This window comes from Eutrigla gurnardus (genome assembly GCF_963514095.1).
Source record: "Eutrigla gurnardus genome assembly, chromosome: 5".
In the NCBI taxonomy this organism is placed as follows: Eukaryota; Metazoa; Chordata; class Actinopteri; order Perciformes; family Triglidae; genus Eutrigla; species Eutrigla gurnardus.
Window position 1 is genome coordinate 14,920,986 of NC_139919.1, and position 18,631 is coordinate 14,939,616.

The window sequence follows — 18,631 nt, forward strand, 5'->3', positions numbered from 1 at the left end:
TCTTGTAAAAGAAACTGTGTTTCTTTGAGACAAAATCTGGGTCAAAAACAGATTTTTCCACCCAGCACAACATAGTTGGACATGAGCTTTAGGCACACAGCCACAAAATGGAGCACATAAGTAGTAATGGACTGTACAGTAAATAAAACTGCATCTCAGAGAGCACTCTGGAGCAGTAGTGGATAGTATTGCATATTGATTCAGAATGGAAAGTCAGGGCACAGCGTTGGCAAGAATTTTGATTAGTTCAAAATATTAGCTCACAACCATCTCTAGCTCTGTGCAGAGCTGAAGTTGCAGATTGATCAATGGATGTCATAATTTTGGCTGAATTGGTTGGTACTCTTTTTTTTAGTGGGGGAGGTAGAGTGGGTTGGCTGGTAACTGCAAGATTTCCGGTATGATCCCTGGCTCCTCCTAGCTGAGTGCCTGGTGTCCCTGAGCAAGACACCTCACCCTAATTGCTCCTGACTAGCTGGCTGTCGCCCTGCATGGTTGACTCAGCCGTCGGTGTGTGAATGTGTGTATCGATGGGTGAATGTCAGTCATTACTGTAAAGCGCTTTGGACAAAAGCGCTATATAAATTAGACCATTTGTTCAATATATAATATTTTTGTTGGCGTTAAAAATATATTAAAATAAATATGTTAAAATATGGGCTGCACGGTGGTGTAGTGGGTAGCACTCTCGCCTCACAGCAAGAGGGTCCTGGGTTCGATTCCCGGGTCGGCCCGGGTTCCTTCTGTGTGGAGTTTGCATGTTCTCCCCGTGTAAGTGTGGGTTCTCTCCGGGTTCTCCGGCTTCCTCCCACAGTCCAAAGACATGCAAGATGGGGATAGGTTCATTGGTGACTCTAAATTGCCCGTAGGTGTGAATGTGAGCGTGAATGGTTGTCTGTCTCTACGTGTCAGCCCTGCGATAGACTGGCGTCCTGTCCAGGGTGTACCCTGCCTTCGCCCAATGACAGCTGGGATTGGCTCCAGCCCCCCCGTGACCCTAAATACAGGATAAGCGGTAGAAAATGGATGGATGGATGGATGGATGGATGTTAAAATATTTTTTCAGTGTAAATTGTTAAATAGGTGCACAATATGACCGTAGCTGTGATCTAAAGTGTTAAAAAGGCATTTTTTGTTTCAGCTTGTCTTTATGGAAGAAGCAGAGGTGGAGCAAGAGGAAATTGTGACGTGTCAAACTTGAAGCATCTCTCGTTTCATGACTGATTATAATTACTTACTTTGAGGCACATAGTGGTTTAAATGCAGAAATAGTTGCAGAAGAAATAAGAAATGGAGTCAAATGAAGGTGGACTGTGATGTAATAATCAGTTAAAGGAGTGAGGATTTGGGATTTTTTTCCACCTCTCAAAGCAGCGTCTCTTTACATGGGTCTCTGTATGAGGCCGTGAGAACAAAGCCATATTTTTCTTCTAACTGCATCATGAAATACCGCACAGAGCAGAGTGTGCTATGGCTCCAGTGTGGTGACAATAGCAGACAAACACCCTCCTCATGGAAATCTGCCTGCTCATTCTGCCAGAAGGGCAGCATGTGTGAGGTTGTGAATATCCCAGGGACCCCTGTAAAGACCCCTTGAATAGTTGTAAAATAAAGTCTCCCCCTTGTTAATTGAGTGTTGTTAAGAACCAATGTGATAATGAAGGATTACTGAGTGCTTCCACTTGGGTGTTGGAAGCCATGTTAAAAATGCAATGCAGACTAGTTTGCTGTGTGATGCCAAAAAAAAAAAATTACAGTCTGTTCTTAATTTTAGGTCATGATTAATTTGTGGTAGTGGTTTTGTGCTGTGTGTTAATTAATGCAAAGTAAGCAAGACTATTGAATTTATGAATAACATCATCACAAAGGGAGAAATGGTCATGCAGACCAGCCTCAGGCTGGTATTCAATCATACCAAGAAACATAGTTGTCTGATATGACAATTATTCAGGTTGTATTATTACTGAGTTTATATAAGCTTGTTAAATTTGAATATTTTTGTAAGCAAGTCCAAACCTGTCCAAACTTGTCCAAACCTGAATATTTCTTGTTGCCTGCTACAGATTAGTTTCATCCACCAAAATCAAATCTACACACTAATGTGGTGCAATAAATTCATTACTCTTCTCTGAAGCATTTTGCTATTCCTGAAGTTATTTTTGTCGGCTTAATGTCTCCTAAAGCTAGTGTGTCATGTTGATACCTTGAGGGAAAAATATGGGCAAAACTCTAATGACTCACCCCTTTCCAGGCCCAGGGTTGTCCCTTTCAATTTGGATCATGGCTGCTTTGGTGAGGTGAGGCCATTCTGAATGGCAAGATAACTAAAAGCCAGTTTGTTTATGTTTTGAGGTCAGGGAGTTCATGCTGAGCAGCAAAGCTAACCTTTTCAGCGAGTAAATTTTGTGGCATCCCAGAGGCTAGTCTCTCAGATTAGCACAATGGGGATTATCCCGCCCAGCCTGTGTTGATCCTTCCACTGGCTGACAGAAGCAATGCGACTGCACGTAGTACAAGGAGGTGTGGGTGGAAGCAGGCAAGTTAGCTGAGCAGATTCATTGTGGCCTTACACCAAGGACAAAATAACACTACCAAATTTTTAATGGCCATGCCAAACAAAATAGACAGCTAGGTTGCAGATATTTTGAAGATTTGTTGCAGTCTGCATTAGTGCAAAAATCATTTTCAGGAGTCATCAGCTTCATCTACTAAACAGACAGTCACAATACAAATCTAAAACCTATAAATGCTGTAAATATAAAAGTAGGTAAGTAAACACCCTAAAATCTGAAAAAACAATTTTGCATTGTGGGGGCTTTTGGATACACAATGGTTTAAAATGGATCAAACACTTCAGTGTTACATTTAGAGTTAAAAAGTAAACATCCACTACTGGAGTAGTCGAGTGCCATCATACTGTGCAACCTGCTGACCCGCATCCTCCGGGGCTTGTAGGCTGCAATGTTAACAGTGTTTTAGCCATGAGACATGCGCTGTAACAACACTATACTCTAACCTACTTTAAATTCACAGGTAGTGCTGAGGTCTGTGTAGGACATCACCAGCATGTTGCTTAAAGTTCAAAGTGAATTCGACATCCAGTGTCCATCACTGTGTATTTTTTCCATTCCAGCAGTGTGACAGCCCTGTGCATTATATATACAGCTCAAGTGTAGAAGGAGAATAAAGAAGTAATTGCATGAAATCGTAGCTCTGGATTTGTTTGCTGACAAGTAGTCTTTATGTATTGTTTTGAGAGTGATATGTATTGCAGGTGTTTTCACAGCAAATGTCTCACTGTGGCTTTGTTTTTCGGCGTTTGTTTGGTCTTTGTGCTCTGAAGTTAGGTCTATGTTAGTCAGTGTGTACTGTGTAACTCCGTATGCGTCAGTGTTCAAACTGTCAGAATGGCAGTATGTCAAATGTCACCAAGACATTTCATGTGCCTGGCAATTACAGTGAGTCTGATTCTGGTGAATGATATGTTAAGTGAATAGAGGGTTAAATCTTTCAGTAATTGTAGCCTCAATTGATATTGAAATGATTGTCCTTGTCAGCAGAGATGTCTGCTCTACCACTGGAGTATATTTAAGAGGTGTCAAACAGGATCCCTATTGCTTCCAGGAGACGTTGACAATGAAAATAATAGCTTTGGATGGCTTAATTAAAATGCCAAAGGCTTTTATTGGTATTGCGCCACAGTCAAAAGTCCATCACAACATGCCCTTCTCTGTCATTTACTGTCTGTAAGTAGTGCTGGTGAAGCAAGTTGCATCATTGCCTCTTTGCTGTTTTGTCTGTTTATGTCATACTGGTAGATCCAGGTAGATATATATTTTGGTATGGAGTATAAGCAGTAACATATAAAGTATGCAACAGCTACAGCAAGACATGGGACGATATGAAAATTTTATTTCATGTTTACCCTGGCTAAAATAATTGTGATTCATGATATTATCTCAATAATTATCAAAATACGCTTAAAACTCCACTCCAAAATGCCACTTAAACATGCGTATTTTCATCCCTAGCTGCAACTGCAAGTACTTTTATTACATTTTTTATAGGAACTCCTACTACTACTACTACTACTACTACTACTACTACTACTACTACTACTACTACGGCTTGTTCCTTTTTAGGAAATCATATGATTATGGCCAGTTGTTGAATCATTTCTCCTAAGCTCAGTTGCAGCAGTGGTCTGCATATTTGGCACTTTGCATAAGATGTATTGTTTGTTTTATAATGTGCACAAGATTGTAGCAGTGTCACAATTTTCCAAATCCACGAATCAATTGGACTTTCGATTTTAAGGACATGATTTGATAAATGTTTTCGATTCAAACATTTTTCTCATGTTTTCTTCTCATATAGTTAAAGTATTTTATTGTGGTATGTATTTTTTTCATTCAATTTGTGTGCTCAATCTGATATTCCTACCACCGGGCGTGGTTTATGTGTGTCTACTGTAGGGCATGTTGTTGTTGACAATGCTTTTATACCATGAGACAAATGAGTGTGCTTATTTATGCAGTGATGTTAACAAGAATACATTTGTATTAATAGCTTCTAACTGTTCTGGCTAAACATTTGATAAGTCATGTATAATGTGTGCATAGCTATAGTGTGACTCAGGCCGTCAGTGTAAGCTCACTGAAGCACAAACATGGAAATACTGAGTAATAATGAGTTCCGCTCATAGCACTAGATTTACATCTGAGTTTACAGTGTGTATACTACTACTACTGCTGAGTTTATAGTGTTTTAAAGTGTTATTGTTATTTATAGTAGTGCCAATTGTAGTAGTATTTTCATGAAATTGTTTACATAAACTGCCTCTTCATTCCGCAATCTACAATTTACAGCCACTGCTACTGCTTATGGATTTGGACCACAAAATAAAGATCAGCAACAGCAGTCAGTTGAGGATGCATAATGTCGAGCCGTGAGTCACTTACTCCAAGGCTGTATCCCATTGTGTGGACTCTGGCCTACAGGGCTGAACACTTACGAACTTAGATGACACATTTTTGTGAACTGAAGGCTGTAAGTCCACAAAAGGCTAAGTGTCTGGGTTAGGAAAGAATGTGCCAGTCATTGTGATTCATAAAGGAAAGCAAATGTGATCTTTGCCATCCACATGTTGGATATTGAATGACTAAATTGAAAGAAAAAAGTGGAAAAAACATGATCATAACAGATAGAAATGCAAGTACGGTGCGGTGTTCATTTAGACACATACAATATAACGCCAACAGGACATGAATCATCTTAAAGGTGCCATATTATACTGTATTTCCCTAATTGCACACAGCTGTCAGAGGTCCAACAACATTGTATTCGATATGCATTGCCCCAAACCCATCCATGGTCCTGAATTTCAGCTGTCAAAAGTTACTCAAATGAGCTCTGCTGAGCTCTCCTTAGAACAGGCTGTTTCTGTGCCCGCACCTTTAAATGCTAATGAGCTCTGTCTGTCATCGCCTAGAGCCACGGAGGGGATGACTCTTACGCTAGCGGTAGCATACACCAATGTTTACGGTGAATGTATCGCTATGGCTCGCCTATGTGGCTCAGGTGAAGTTGCTGGGTCCCGTATGTTTGGGACAGATCCTTTTACGAGGGTCAGTGTCGAGGCAAAGCCAGCTTTGTACTGACCCACGTTACTGAAGCAGTCCGATGTGAAGTAGTAAGCACACACATACAAGCTAACGCGACCCGTGACACTGATGGACTAATGTGTCTTCGTTACGTAACAACGGGAGCTGAATCTGAACAGCCTGTAGGAGTGCTGTTTATCAGTGAGTGGCTGCAGAGACCATGCAGGAGTCGCTTGTTTTTCTCATTCTGGCAGTTTGCAGGCTCAGGGAGGACCAATTTATAGGTGTAGACACGAGAGAAAACATGTTTTTCATAATATAGGACCTTTAACCCAGAACCACCCCCATAAATTGTATGCCTGCTTTTAGCCCCGGAAATGTATACATAAAACCATTCAGGTTGTATGATATACATTGAAAAGTGTAATTGCATAGGCAGGCAAGGCAATGCAACTTTATTTGTATAGCACATTTCATACACAAGGCAGTCTCAAAGTGCTTCACATTATAAAAATGTCATACAATAAAGTGAAAAAAAAATAGAAGGAATTAATAGAAAATAAAAGCAAAATTAAAATGCATAGAAAAACCCTCATTAAAACCAGCCAATAATAAAATAAAGTTTAAAATTTAATAATAATAAAATAAAATAAAAATAAATCATTAAAAACAAGAATAGAAAATACAGTGCAGCATAAGAAGTTCACAGATAGTATTGATTACTGAAAGGCAGCGGCAAACAGATAAGTCTTCAGTCTTGATTTAAAACAGCTGAGATTTGCAGCAGACCTGCAGCTTTCTGGAAGTTTGTTCCAGATATGTGGTGCGTAAAAACTGAAGGCTGCCTCTCCATGTTTGGTTCTGACTCTGGGGACAGAGCAGACCTGTCCCAGATGATCTGAGAGGTCTGGATGGTTCGTAGCTAAGCAGAAGATCAGAAATGTATTTTGGTCCTAAACCATTCAGTGCTTTGTAAACCAGCAGTAGTATTTTAAAGTCAATTCTTTGACGGACAGGAAGCCAGTGTAAAGACCTGAGAACCGGAGTAATGTGATCCACTTTTTTGGTCTTAGTGAGGACTCGAGCAGCAGCATTCTGAATTAACTGCAGCTGTCTGATGGACTTTTTAGGGAGACCTGTGAAGACACTGTTACAGTAGTCAAGTCTGCTGAAGATAAATGCATGGACAAGTTTTTCCAAATCCTGCTGAGTCATAAGTCCTTTAATCCTTGATATATTCTTTAGGTGATAGTAGGCTGACTTTGTAACTGATTTAATGTGGCTGTTGAAGTTCAGGTCTGAGTCCATGACTACACCTAAGTTTCTGGCTTGTTGGTGGTTTTTAGCATTACCGCTTGAAGCTGGGTGCTAACTTTTGACCGTTCTTCCTTGGCTCCAAAAACAATGATTTCAGTTTTGTCTTTGTTTAATTTGAGAAAATTCTGCTCCATCCAATTATTGATTTGCTCAATGCATCTAATCAGTACTGGAATTGGACTATAGTCACCTGGTATTGTTATGTAAACTTGTGTATCATCTGCGTAGTTATGGTAACATATTTTGTTGTTTTTCCTGACCTGAGCCAGTGGAAGCATGTAGATGTTGAACAGAAGAGGGCCCAGAATGGAGCCTTGGGGAACTCTACATGTAATTGTTGCCCGCTCAGATGTGTAATTATCTATAGCCACAAAGTAGTCTCTGTCCTTCAAGTACACAGCCAAAACAGCCACTCACCCTCCTTTCTTATGCACTCTAGCTTCACTCATAAAACTGAAGTTGGGAGGAGCAGAACTGAGGAAGTTACCAGCGTATAGGGCCCCGACTTATCCTGGAAAAAGTCATGAGTGTGATCTGTCCTGTAGCCTGAGCCCAGCACATATCAGTTAGAGCTTGCTGTATTTTGCACACAAGTAACTGAACATGCTGAACTGTTATCAGGCTGTGGAGACAGAAGATAATTCTGCCGTCCTTGTAGAGGTGGGGGTGGTGCAGGTCGTGCCTTCTGTGATTTTGCCAGAACTGGATGAGGACTTAGAGCCAGTGGTGGAAGAGGAGGTGGGGGAGGATGCAGTGGGGCATTTGAGGTACAGAACCTGGGAGTAGGGCGGGGTGTGAATCTGGTCCCAGCAGTGACCAGCTCTTTCATTTGGTCAGTGAACTCCATGAGAGGGGAGGAGGGGGAAAGGGTGGTTGTAGAGAAGGGTGACCTGGGTGGGGTTTGGGGAGGGGAGGAAGGTGGATTTGTTGGTGAGGTGGGAGGTGGGGACACTTCCTCTGGGCAGTGATGACTGACATAGTCGAAGCTCTCTTCAGGCGGGGACAGAGCAGGCTCTCTTTCAGGGCTTGTGTCATTTGTTTTGGCGTCTTCCTGTCTCGTGTCCTTGGCAGAGGGAACAGATGGGTGACGCAGGAGATAAAATAGGTTGGAGATGAAAAGTTTTATTCCAAGCCTATTTAGGCACAGTCCATCTGCTTTAAAAAGATGTCGGTGATCCCAGAAAAAGTTAAAATTGTCCATAAAATGAACCGAACGGACGGCACATGCAGTTGAAAGCATGTGTTGAGACTCAAAAGTCTCGAGAATTTCTCGACTCCTTTTCCGACAGGTGGCAAAGGCCCACTGATGGACACTTCCATATTCAGACAGCTGACTGTGTTTAGCAGATCAGTAAAGTCTTGCTTCAGTACTTCAGACTGCTGTTTCACAATATCATTTGACCCTATGTGCAACATGATGTTTTTCACCGTTGGGTGCTCAGTCACGATATCCATGATTTTTTCTCTCATGTCAGATACCATGTCCTTGGGGAAGCATAAAACTTTGGTGTTTTTACTGCAAAAGTGTCTCACATCTTTAACAGCAGAGTCACCCACAATCAGAGTCTCAGGCCCAGTCGTTAGCTTTCCCTGTAGCCTTTTACTCATGGAGTTTCTTTCAGCTCGTTCAGCTCTTACCCCATTTTGAGTCGATGAAAAAGTATCCAAGTTGATTGACGGGGATCCAGGATCCTGCAGCAGGGGAGCAAATCTGTTCTCCAGTTGCACACATGGTTGTTTAGGAAGTTTGTTGTTATTCCTCCCTTTAGCAGCTGTCCAGGGCCCTGTCCTGCTAGGAGCAGGGGTTGAGGAGGTGCTATGCCGGGATGGTAAAGCAGGCCAGCCGGTCGCATCACAAATCTCACTGCGCTGGGCTCTGCCTGTTAATCGCCCTTGCATTTCTCTGGGAGGAGATTTACTTTTAGGCTTAGCACCAAGAGAGTTCCAGAGATAACTTGTAGATTTATTACCTTGCACACGGCCCTCCTGTTTCTCTGTAGTGCTAACTAGCAGTGTGTTAGCATTATCTTGTCCACTGTTCCATGGTAGAGTGGTGTCGTTCCCACAATGTCCATTTACTTCCACATTCACTTCTAACCTGTGCATTTTAGTTTCCAGTACTGCAATCTTCTGTAGAAGTTTGTGGTAGTCCTCTGCAGAGAAGGGAGGCATCTTGCTACTAATTAGCTTCAGCTCCGTGTCACGTCTCCCCACGTCTCAGTGCAGGCTTGTGCTATCGGTAGGCCAGGCTTGCTCAGGACTAAGAAGGTCGTAAAAAATGTAAAATTTTGGCAATAGCCTGCTATCTACAAAAAATTGTAGTTCCAGTGATGTAGGAGTCCAGGAGCCGCTGCTCGTAATTTATCACAAAAGCAAAAATATCAGCAGAAAAACGCAAGCAGAGGTGAGAGCAAAGAGGAAAAGCGTCTGCACTGTAAGAAAGCCGGAAGCGGAGTATAGCAAAAATCTGGTAATGTCACACATCGCTTTTCCACTGGTGCTACCAACTTTCTGAGTTGATCGCATGAGCTGATGTTTTCAATCTACCCAAATTCTCCCATGTGACCCCCCTCCTCCCCTCCCTTCTACTTCAGCATTTACAAATGCTAAACAATTGTGATTAATGCAGCTATCCTGTGATTAATCTAATTAAAATGTTTAATTGTTTGACAGCCTTAATTATAATATATAGTAAGGTAACAACTAAAGAACTTACTTGGCTGCACATCAATCAGTACTTTTACTTTTATACTATACGTATTTATACTGACTATCAGTGTTGGGCAAGTTACTTCAAAAGTGTAATGCATTATTTATTACTTGTTACTGTCATTTCAAAGCAATTAGTTACATTACAATATTACTGTCTTTGAATTGTAAGGCATTACACTACTTTTACATTACTTTTGCATTACTTTTCAGAAAATAAAAGGAAATATGGATTCTGTGTTCTCAATAGATCTTTTTGTGTTCAATGCAGCTCATTACACAGCAGGATGTGACGTTTTTCGCTTCAAAATAAAAGAACGAAAAACGGAAAATGACTCGTATCCCAATATTCGTGAAAACGAGAAACGGAAAACGAGAAACGGAAAACGACTCGTTAACTGATATTAGATATTGTGTACATGAATGGGATTCAGGGATGAAATAACAGTGCCATTATTCATTCCAGATTTGTCTTTTTTAATGACCCTGAATGCGCTGTGTTATGCTGCGAAATTACCTGAAAGCCTACTTTGAGACATTTAGGGGGAGCTCTAAAACACTGTTCATTAACGCTCTGACAGCGTCTGACGCTCGCGTTTTGAAGTAAACCTAATGTTTTAAACACGCACCAAAAGCGTTATGACGCGGACATAAAAGCGGTTCAAAACCGACGGGGAGAATCGGAGCCTCCGGCTTCGCCGCCCCTCAGCTGTTGATCCTCGGTGTGCCGGGTCGGGTGCGCTCTGACCGACCGGGAGCCGCTCCGTGAGTCGGTGTCCAGCTCATGGAGCCTGCTAACAACAGCGATTAATTAACATAGTGTAGCGTTACACGGACCGGCTTTCACACTTTTGGCAAATTTGTATAAAAACAACACACCAATTGATCTCGGGTTTAAAATGCATTGTAACGCGCGTTACTGAGATATGTACCGAGTAAAATATTACAGATTTTTTTTTTGTAATGCCTTACATTACCGCGTTACAGCAAAACGTAATGCATTACAGTAATGCATTACTTTTGTAACGCGTTACTCTGACTATACTAGTAAAAGATCTTAGCACTTCTCCAACCACTGGTATAAATCAATGACACTGTCTCCATCTGTCTCTCGCTGCCTGCACTTTCATCATCAGTGGTGTCTGAGTCGACAACCTCTCGTTGTCTCTCCCTCCCCACCAGTCTCCTCTCTGTCTCCTCATCTTGCCTTTCAAAATAATAAACTAAAGACACTTCATTTTTGGAACACAGTAACAGCTCAATGTATCATTTATTTAAGTTTCCACATCTAATTAATCCCAAAACAAATGGGCACATGCAAGTTATACAAGTGCAAAAAAGCATCCTCACAAAGGAGCATTCAGTTCTGCATGCACAAATGTGATCCCACAAGCATCCAGCTGTGATGAGCCTTCGCCCCACCGTCACAACTGCTTAACACTCACCCTTCAAGTTGACTTTTGAGACTTTCTAGACTATAATGGAATAGACAGTGGCTAATATCTCCGTTTGCATGAATGGGACCATGTGAAATTGTTACTAATTGTCCTACTGGCAGTGCTGTGTAGGCATTCAAATGTATTGTATTAGCTGCTCTGGGAAGTGCTATTTTGCTATTTGATATAAAAGGAAAGGCTGCAATTGCACATTTATCCCCAACTCCAAAAGATGGAAGTGATCAGCAGGTCTTCTTACTGAGATAAGTCCAGGAAAAGATTTTGCATCTGGAAACTTGACAATTTGACAAACATATGTTCAGTATGACTAGGAAGGAGGGTTTCATGTCCCTGCATTGAAAACACTATGAGAAGCTATATTGAACGTCTCCTCTAGACAACCGTTTGGTAAATGATGACAGAGCAGCACTACAATGTAGCCTACGGTTAAAATGAATGAATTCAGTAAATGGTTAATTTATCTGCTATCTTTACAAGAAAATAGTAATTTCACTACTAATTATTTAGTTTTGATTTAATCAACTAACTACTCAGATAAACAATTATTCTAGCCATTCAGCCTGAAGTGCAGATCTGGAGCTAAAGGACCTCAAACTAAAGAAAGTTTCTTGCCCGGGTGTGTTATGTGTTAAACCTTTATTTGTCCACAGCTTCGTGACAATGCCATCTGTGGTTGCTAGGGAGATTTAGGTCGCAGCTGCAGAGTCTCGGCTCGTGACTTGCAGTGATGCCAGTGTAATTTTGAAGCTGCCATCTTAGTTTCGATTCTAACTCCAGCCCCAAATTGACCATTCCACAGACAATGCAACACAAGCAAATGACTCTTTTTCCTTTGAAAGAAAAGGAAAATATTTTTCTTGAAACTGAAATCCTTTGCGAATGTAAACTTTATTTTATGCCACCTTTTGGCAGAGATATTTAGTAACATAGATGCAGTATTGAGGCTACCACTTTAAATGTTGTTTATTGTCAAGTATTCTGCCAATTATTGTAAACACTGTAGTCCATTACATGTCTCTTTGGGTGGTCAAACAGTCCAAAACCCAAATATATCCAATTAATATTAGAAAAAAGAAGGAAATCCTCAAGCTGAAACCTGCAAATATTTGCCATTTTTTGTAAAAAGAATTCTCAAAATACACCTCCTGACTTTTAAAGCTCTCTATCACCTGGCCCTATCCTACCTGTCCGATCTCCTTACCCCCAATCGACCCTCCCGAGCCCTCCGATCCTCCTCCACTCTCACTCTGATCACCAAACAATCCCAACTCAAAACTTTGTGCGACAGAGCCTTCTCCTCAGCAGCACCCCAACTCTGGAACTCACTCCCCCAACCTGTCCGTGACTTCCCCTCACTTCCCACATTCAAATCCAGTTTAAATGGTCCTCATTTTATCAAAGCGCTTTACAGTAATGACTGACATTCACCCATTCACTCACACATTCACAAACCAACGGTGGAGTCAACCATGCAGGGCGACAGCCAGCTCGTCAGGAGCAATTAGGGTCTTGCTCAGGGACACCAGGCACTCAGCTAGGAGGAGCCGGCAGTCTTGCGGTTCCCAGCTAACCCGCTCTACCTCCTGAGCTAAACATCCTGGTTCAAAAACTCTCTTCTCGCAAGCATACGACCTCCCCTATCCATAACCAACCCCTCCCTTGCCCTCTTCCCTCCTCATGCCCCTTCATCCCCACCCCCCACTCTCCACTGCATCTCTGGCACCATTGGACTGTTATTGCTCCTGTCTTGTCTTTAATGTCTTGTCCTGGTTGTCTGTACTATTATTCTTTATTCCTCATTCCACCATTGCTCCTGTCCTTGTTGTTTGTACCATTATTATTTATTAGTTTATTAGTCACTCCACTACTGCTCTTGTGTATGTATGGATGTAGATATGTAGGTATGTATATGTCTATGTAAGCGACTTTGGGTCTTTGAAAAGTGCTATATAGATAAAATGAATTATTATTTATTATTATTATTATTATTATTATTATCAAAATACATGCTCTTTCTTTAGATGGACTAATTGAATGATCAGCTAATTGTTTCAGCTTAATTCAAAAACACTTGACTGGGTAGATAAGAAATCCTCAGAAAAATAAATTGCCGCATCCGTGTGCAAACAATTACATTTCCCCTTCCTCCATCCTGACACAATTAACACAATGCATATGATGGCACAGCAGTGTTTCCCCCAGAAAATGTGTTAGTTAAGGTGGTGTCTGTCAGGGGGGGGGGGGGGGGGGGGGGTGGGATGATGAGCATCACATTAATAGCTACAGATACTGTAAAACACTACAACGACATATGAGTGCATGTCTTATTTTATGAAGTAAAATATAAGTTATGGGTTTACTCAACAGCTTAATAGTTCATAGAAATTCAGGTAGAAATAGGTTAACTCAGAGTTCCACAGCTTATCAAAAACAATCCTCCCCCCACAGGGGGTGTCTCCCCCCCATGTAAATGATTATTGATTTATGAATGAATTGATAGGTGGCTTATTTTTGGCATATATTAATTTCTTTTTGGCCTGGAGGCAAGGGCGTAACTTTGAGTTGAACATTGGGGGGGTTGAGATTTCCGCCTGTGAAGCAGGTGTATATATATATATCTTTGGAGACTATGGTGGGGGGATTGCGATCCTGTAGGGGGGTCCGGGGGCATGCCCCCCCGGGAGAAAAATTTAAATAATTTCATTTTAATGCATCAATTTGGTGAATTCTGAGAAACAAAATATGACATATCAATTACTGACCAATTTCTTACAAACTGCTCGTACTGATACAAATGTTGACATACTAAATGGGGTTGATGAGTTTAAGCATTCAAGAAAAGATGAAAACAAAAATGACTAAAACACAATTTGTTTATTATTATTATTATTATAATAATAATAATAATAATAAAAGTGGGTGACTATTCCTCAGCCTTCCTTGGTGTTTTGGTTTTGACTAAAGCCTCGTTCACATACGTCGCCACTCGCCCATCTCTGAGAGACAGCTGTCAATTAATGTGAATGTGTTCTAGTGGAATGTGGTCAGGACAGGCGATGCGATGTGGTCGATCGGAGATCAAATTATTTTAACTTTCTGCGATGTGAGTGAAGCGAGTACCAATCACAATGTAGAATAGAGATGATCGACAGTTGACGTCAACAGAGAGTTCCACAGATAGTTGCCGTTTGAAGTCGCCGGCGGCAGTGAATTTTTTTTTGCCAGCGAGTAGAATTCAGCGAGAAAGCGAGTGGCGAGTAGTGGCGTATGTGAACGGGGCTATACGCACACGCACTGTCGAACTCGCCGGCTGGGGGGGGGGGGGGGGGGGACAAACTAACTTTTGTTCAGTAACATGATTTGACTCGTGAGTGGTGGCACTGGAGCCCTAGCAGTAGCTACCTCCTGTTGGGAAGATACTTTTATTCTTTTGCTTTTTTTCGCGTGCTTTCTTCATACCACCGCTGATGCGGGGAGAGACCGGAGAGACAGTAGAGAAGCGCAGGTCCGGCAAGGTGGGCGAAACCAAATCTCAGAGCGGGAGGGGGCACAGACAAACGTCACTATTTTTTACTGGTAAATTGAGAAAATCTACCACACTGTTGTGATTATAATGCTTAACATTCAATATCAATAATTATGATATCAAATTGGGTGGGTTGTGGTGGCTGGTTTGGATTATTGGGTGGGTTGCAACCCACCCATCCCCCCCATAAATTACGCCTATGCCTGGAGGCCCTGCCCGGCCTGTACAATGGTAGGGGAAACACTGCGGCGAATAATGCTAGTATATGGATTTTTTTTTTTTTCTTTTTCTTTTTTTTTTAAGACGTTAGTTTAGGCGGCAGCCCTTTGTTGTTAAGGCGGCCGCCTTAACAGGAAAGCGCTGCGGGAAACCCTGCACAGCATACAGTATGGCAGCTTTTCAATTGGCCTTCCTTTGAGTGATTTAACTAATAAAAGCATGATCTCTTGTTGTACAGTGAAGGTGACACTCAATCCCTGCAGCGAATCTCTCACAAGTGTGTGAGAAGGTTGATATCTGGCCTCGACTTCCATTAAATACTAATTGTGTGGTGTTTTTATGGTACATTGAACATCTTGCTAACCTGTTTATGAGTGTAGCCTATTTACAGGAACATCATGGTTGTTGTTCTTAAGTCCTACCATCTGTGGAAGGAGACATTAGCAGTAATCTTAGTGGAAAGGTTCAGGATAGTAGTCACAAGGTCACAATTTATGTTGGCAATGATGGCTCATCTGGGAGTCACAGCATTAACCAAATAGTGACATTAGTTTAGATCACTTTTATTTTGTAGCTGTGGCTGACCTCTGACCTTGGCATTAGGTCAAAGATCGTTGGCAGCTGATGATGATTGGGATGATTAGGTTTGTTTTACTCGTCATTTTTGCACTTCACGTAATTTAATAAGGGCAAACTCTGATTGAGTTCTTCCCTTGCTTCTCTCTCCTGCTTTCTCACTGTCACTCACATCACAGTCATCACCTTGGCAGTCACCTCCCTCAGAGACATTCAAGTTTGATGTTTTGATCGGACAAAAAAGAAATTACTATCATGGGATTTCCTGATTGATGGCACTAGCTATCTGTCAGTACACAGCAGGATGTGGGTCAAAGGGTTTAGCGTTGGATTTGCAACACAAATTAAGCACTAAACATAGTTGGCAGTCTGGAGCAGTAGCATCTACATACGTCTTACACCACTTAATTCTATATGAGTGCGTCAAGTGATTTTGTAGTAGTGTCACTCTTATCTTTCTTTGTGCTCGGTAGAACATCACGACATGACTATCATCTGAGCACTCAGTGGAGCGCTGGTCAGCATATCTGGAGAAATACGTACTATTTATGTCTGAATGATGGGAAATGCATTGAACCATATATAATGGCCATATCATGATATGATTCAGCAACATTCTGATGAGCCCTTGTTTGGGGCTGCAAACAAAATTCCATATATTAGGGATGTAACGGTACACTGAAGTCACGGTTCGGTACGTACCTCGGTGCAGACATCACGGTTCGGTACGAGTTCGGGGCAATGGAGGGGACAGAAAAAAAAACTAAAAATGCAGAAGGCAATTCTTTTTTATTGTGCATTTCTCAGGTTGTACCACCTAGTGTCATACAGTCTTTCTTCTGAGCTAGTTGCAACAGCCTGAACTGTGTAATCTAACGCCTGGTTCACACCTGCTGCGGAAGCGCCACGAATAGGCGCAGAGCGGAGCCCGCTTCCTTTCGGCGCCCGCTGTGTAGTTCACACCAGACGCGAATCGCCGCGAATAGGCGCGGCCGTCCCCGCGCCGTGAAGCGATCGTTTCGGCGTCTGCTCTATTTTTTGCACGTGCCGCGAGTGAACGTGTCAATTCTGGCAGGAAATCACACAAAGAAACACGAGACAATCTGGTCAATTTTCAAAATAAAAGCAATTTTCAAAATAAAATACCGCGATTGACAAATGCGATCATATTTGTGTATCTAAACTCACACTGGGAAACAGGAAGAGAAAATACATTTAATAAATGTGAAGAGTAGATAAACAAATATGTGTATTTCAACGGTATATCTGCACTACTACTGTCTACTACCATACACACTCTCTCTGTCTGTGTCTCTCTCTCTCTCTCTCTCTCTCTCTGGGATAAATAAAAGAACAAACAAATAAGAGTACAAACTTCTTGGTTACAGAAACATGGCGTATTAATTTTATGAAGTTATTTACTCCATAAAGAAAAAAATAACTCTGAATGAACAACAGCTGAGCAGAAGCGCTTGTCGACCGTCGCGGAGGAATACCCGTCTGGTGCGAACGGGGGGGCAGCGGATCGCACGATTTTCGTGTTCATGCCGTGCCGTTAGGGCTGGGCGATAAAACGATAAAGATACATATCACGAAATAACTTTTCCTCGATAGAAATATGAGACACGCTCGATACAATTTCGATACAATTCATTCGTCCATGTTTTGACGGACATAACGCCTGGTCCACACTGGACACGGAAGCGCAGCGGCGCGGTGCGCCCGATGGCTCATGCTGCAGCATTAAAAGATCTTCAGATTCGGATATTATGTCTACTGGTATTTCATTGCCAACTCTCACCTGCACTAGACTAAACTGGTATTTCAGTTGCAACGACAGAGCCGAAAATCGCGAGCGATCCGCGCACCCCCGTTCAGACCAGACGCGTATTTCTCCGCGGCGGTCGACAAGCGCTTCTGCTCAGCTGTTGTTCTTTCAGAGCTATTTTTTCCCATTAAACCCCATAAAATTAATACGCCATGTTTCTGTAACCAAGAAGTTTGTAAACTTCTTGTATTTATCCGTTCTCTCTCTCTGAGCGAGAGAAAGAGAGCTAGAGAGAGAGGGACACACACACAGACAGAGAGTGTGTATGGTAGAAGACAGTAGTAGTGCAGATACCGTAGATGACCAAATAATCGCCTGCGTGCAAATACGCGCCTGTGCTCTAATAGCCGCCGGGGGTCCGACCTCATTTGGCATAATAAACGCCGGTTCAATTAAACGCCCGGGCGATTAAGTGTTTACCATAGTCTTGCACAGAAAACAAAAGTTTTTTTTTAACAGCACTTCACCGGCTCTCACCTCTTCTGTCAGTCAGCCCCTCCTCTCGCTCTCTCTCTCTCTCTCTCGCATGCAGGCGCGCGCACACACACACACAGACACACAAACACAGGCGCGCTAGACTGAGGGATACAGATAAATGCGCTAATGTACAGTGTTGAAATTACCGCGATCGACCCCCCCTTCCGTTATCATTCATAACACTGCTCTGATCAGCTCCCTGTGTCGCGGTAACACAGACAAACTGTCTTTGTATTTATTGTCTGATGTCAATAAAGATGCGTCGGGGGGAAAAAGTAGTTTTGTTCCAGTGGTGCTATGGTGCTATGGTGAGCTCCTTGTTCTTTGCATGATGGTCTGGTGCTGCTCATTGCAAAAATAAATTGTAGCCTGTTGCAAATACGCGCCTGGTTCTTATAAACGCCTGGGCTCCAAGTCGATTTAGCATATTAAACGCCCGGGCTACTAAATGGTCATCTACGGTATACCGTTGAAATACACATTTTTTTATCTACTCTTCACATTTATTAAATGTATTGTCTCTTCCTGTTTCCCAGTGCGAGTTGAGATACACAAATATGATCGCGTTTGTCAATCGCGGTATTTTATTTTGAAAATTGCTTTTATTTTGAAAATTGACCGGATTGTTTCGTGTTTCTCCGTGTGATTTCCTGCCAGAATTGAAGCGCTCACTCGCGGCACGCGCAAAAAATAGAGCAGACGCCGAAACGATCGCTTCACGGCGCGGGAGGGACGCGCGTATTCGCGGAGCTCCGCGTCCAGTGTGAACGACACCATAGCTTAACAGGGGCGCCGAATGGAAGCGGGCTCCGCTACGCGTCTATTCGCGGCGCTTCCGCGTCCAGTGTGAACCTGGCGTAAGAATAGCCAATCATAATTAAGTAGCGCTGCACCGAACCAATCATGCTGGAATAGAGCC

The 18,631-nt window shown here is 42.3% G+C and overlaps 1 long non-coding RNA gene across 1 annotated transcript in view; it reads right to left on the reverse strand.

The window, feature by feature from the left end:
- Nucleotides 1-6,042: 6,042 nt before the first annotated feature.
- Nucleotides 6,043-18,631, reverse strand: part of LOC311013797 — a 294,894-nt gene continuing 282,305 nt past the window's right edge. The window contains exon 2 of the long non-coding RNA XR_014597193.1: nt 6,043-6,661. This is a non-coding gene — a long non-coding RNA (uncharacterized lncRNA). The remainder of the gene's footprint in view (nt 6,662-18,631) is intronic.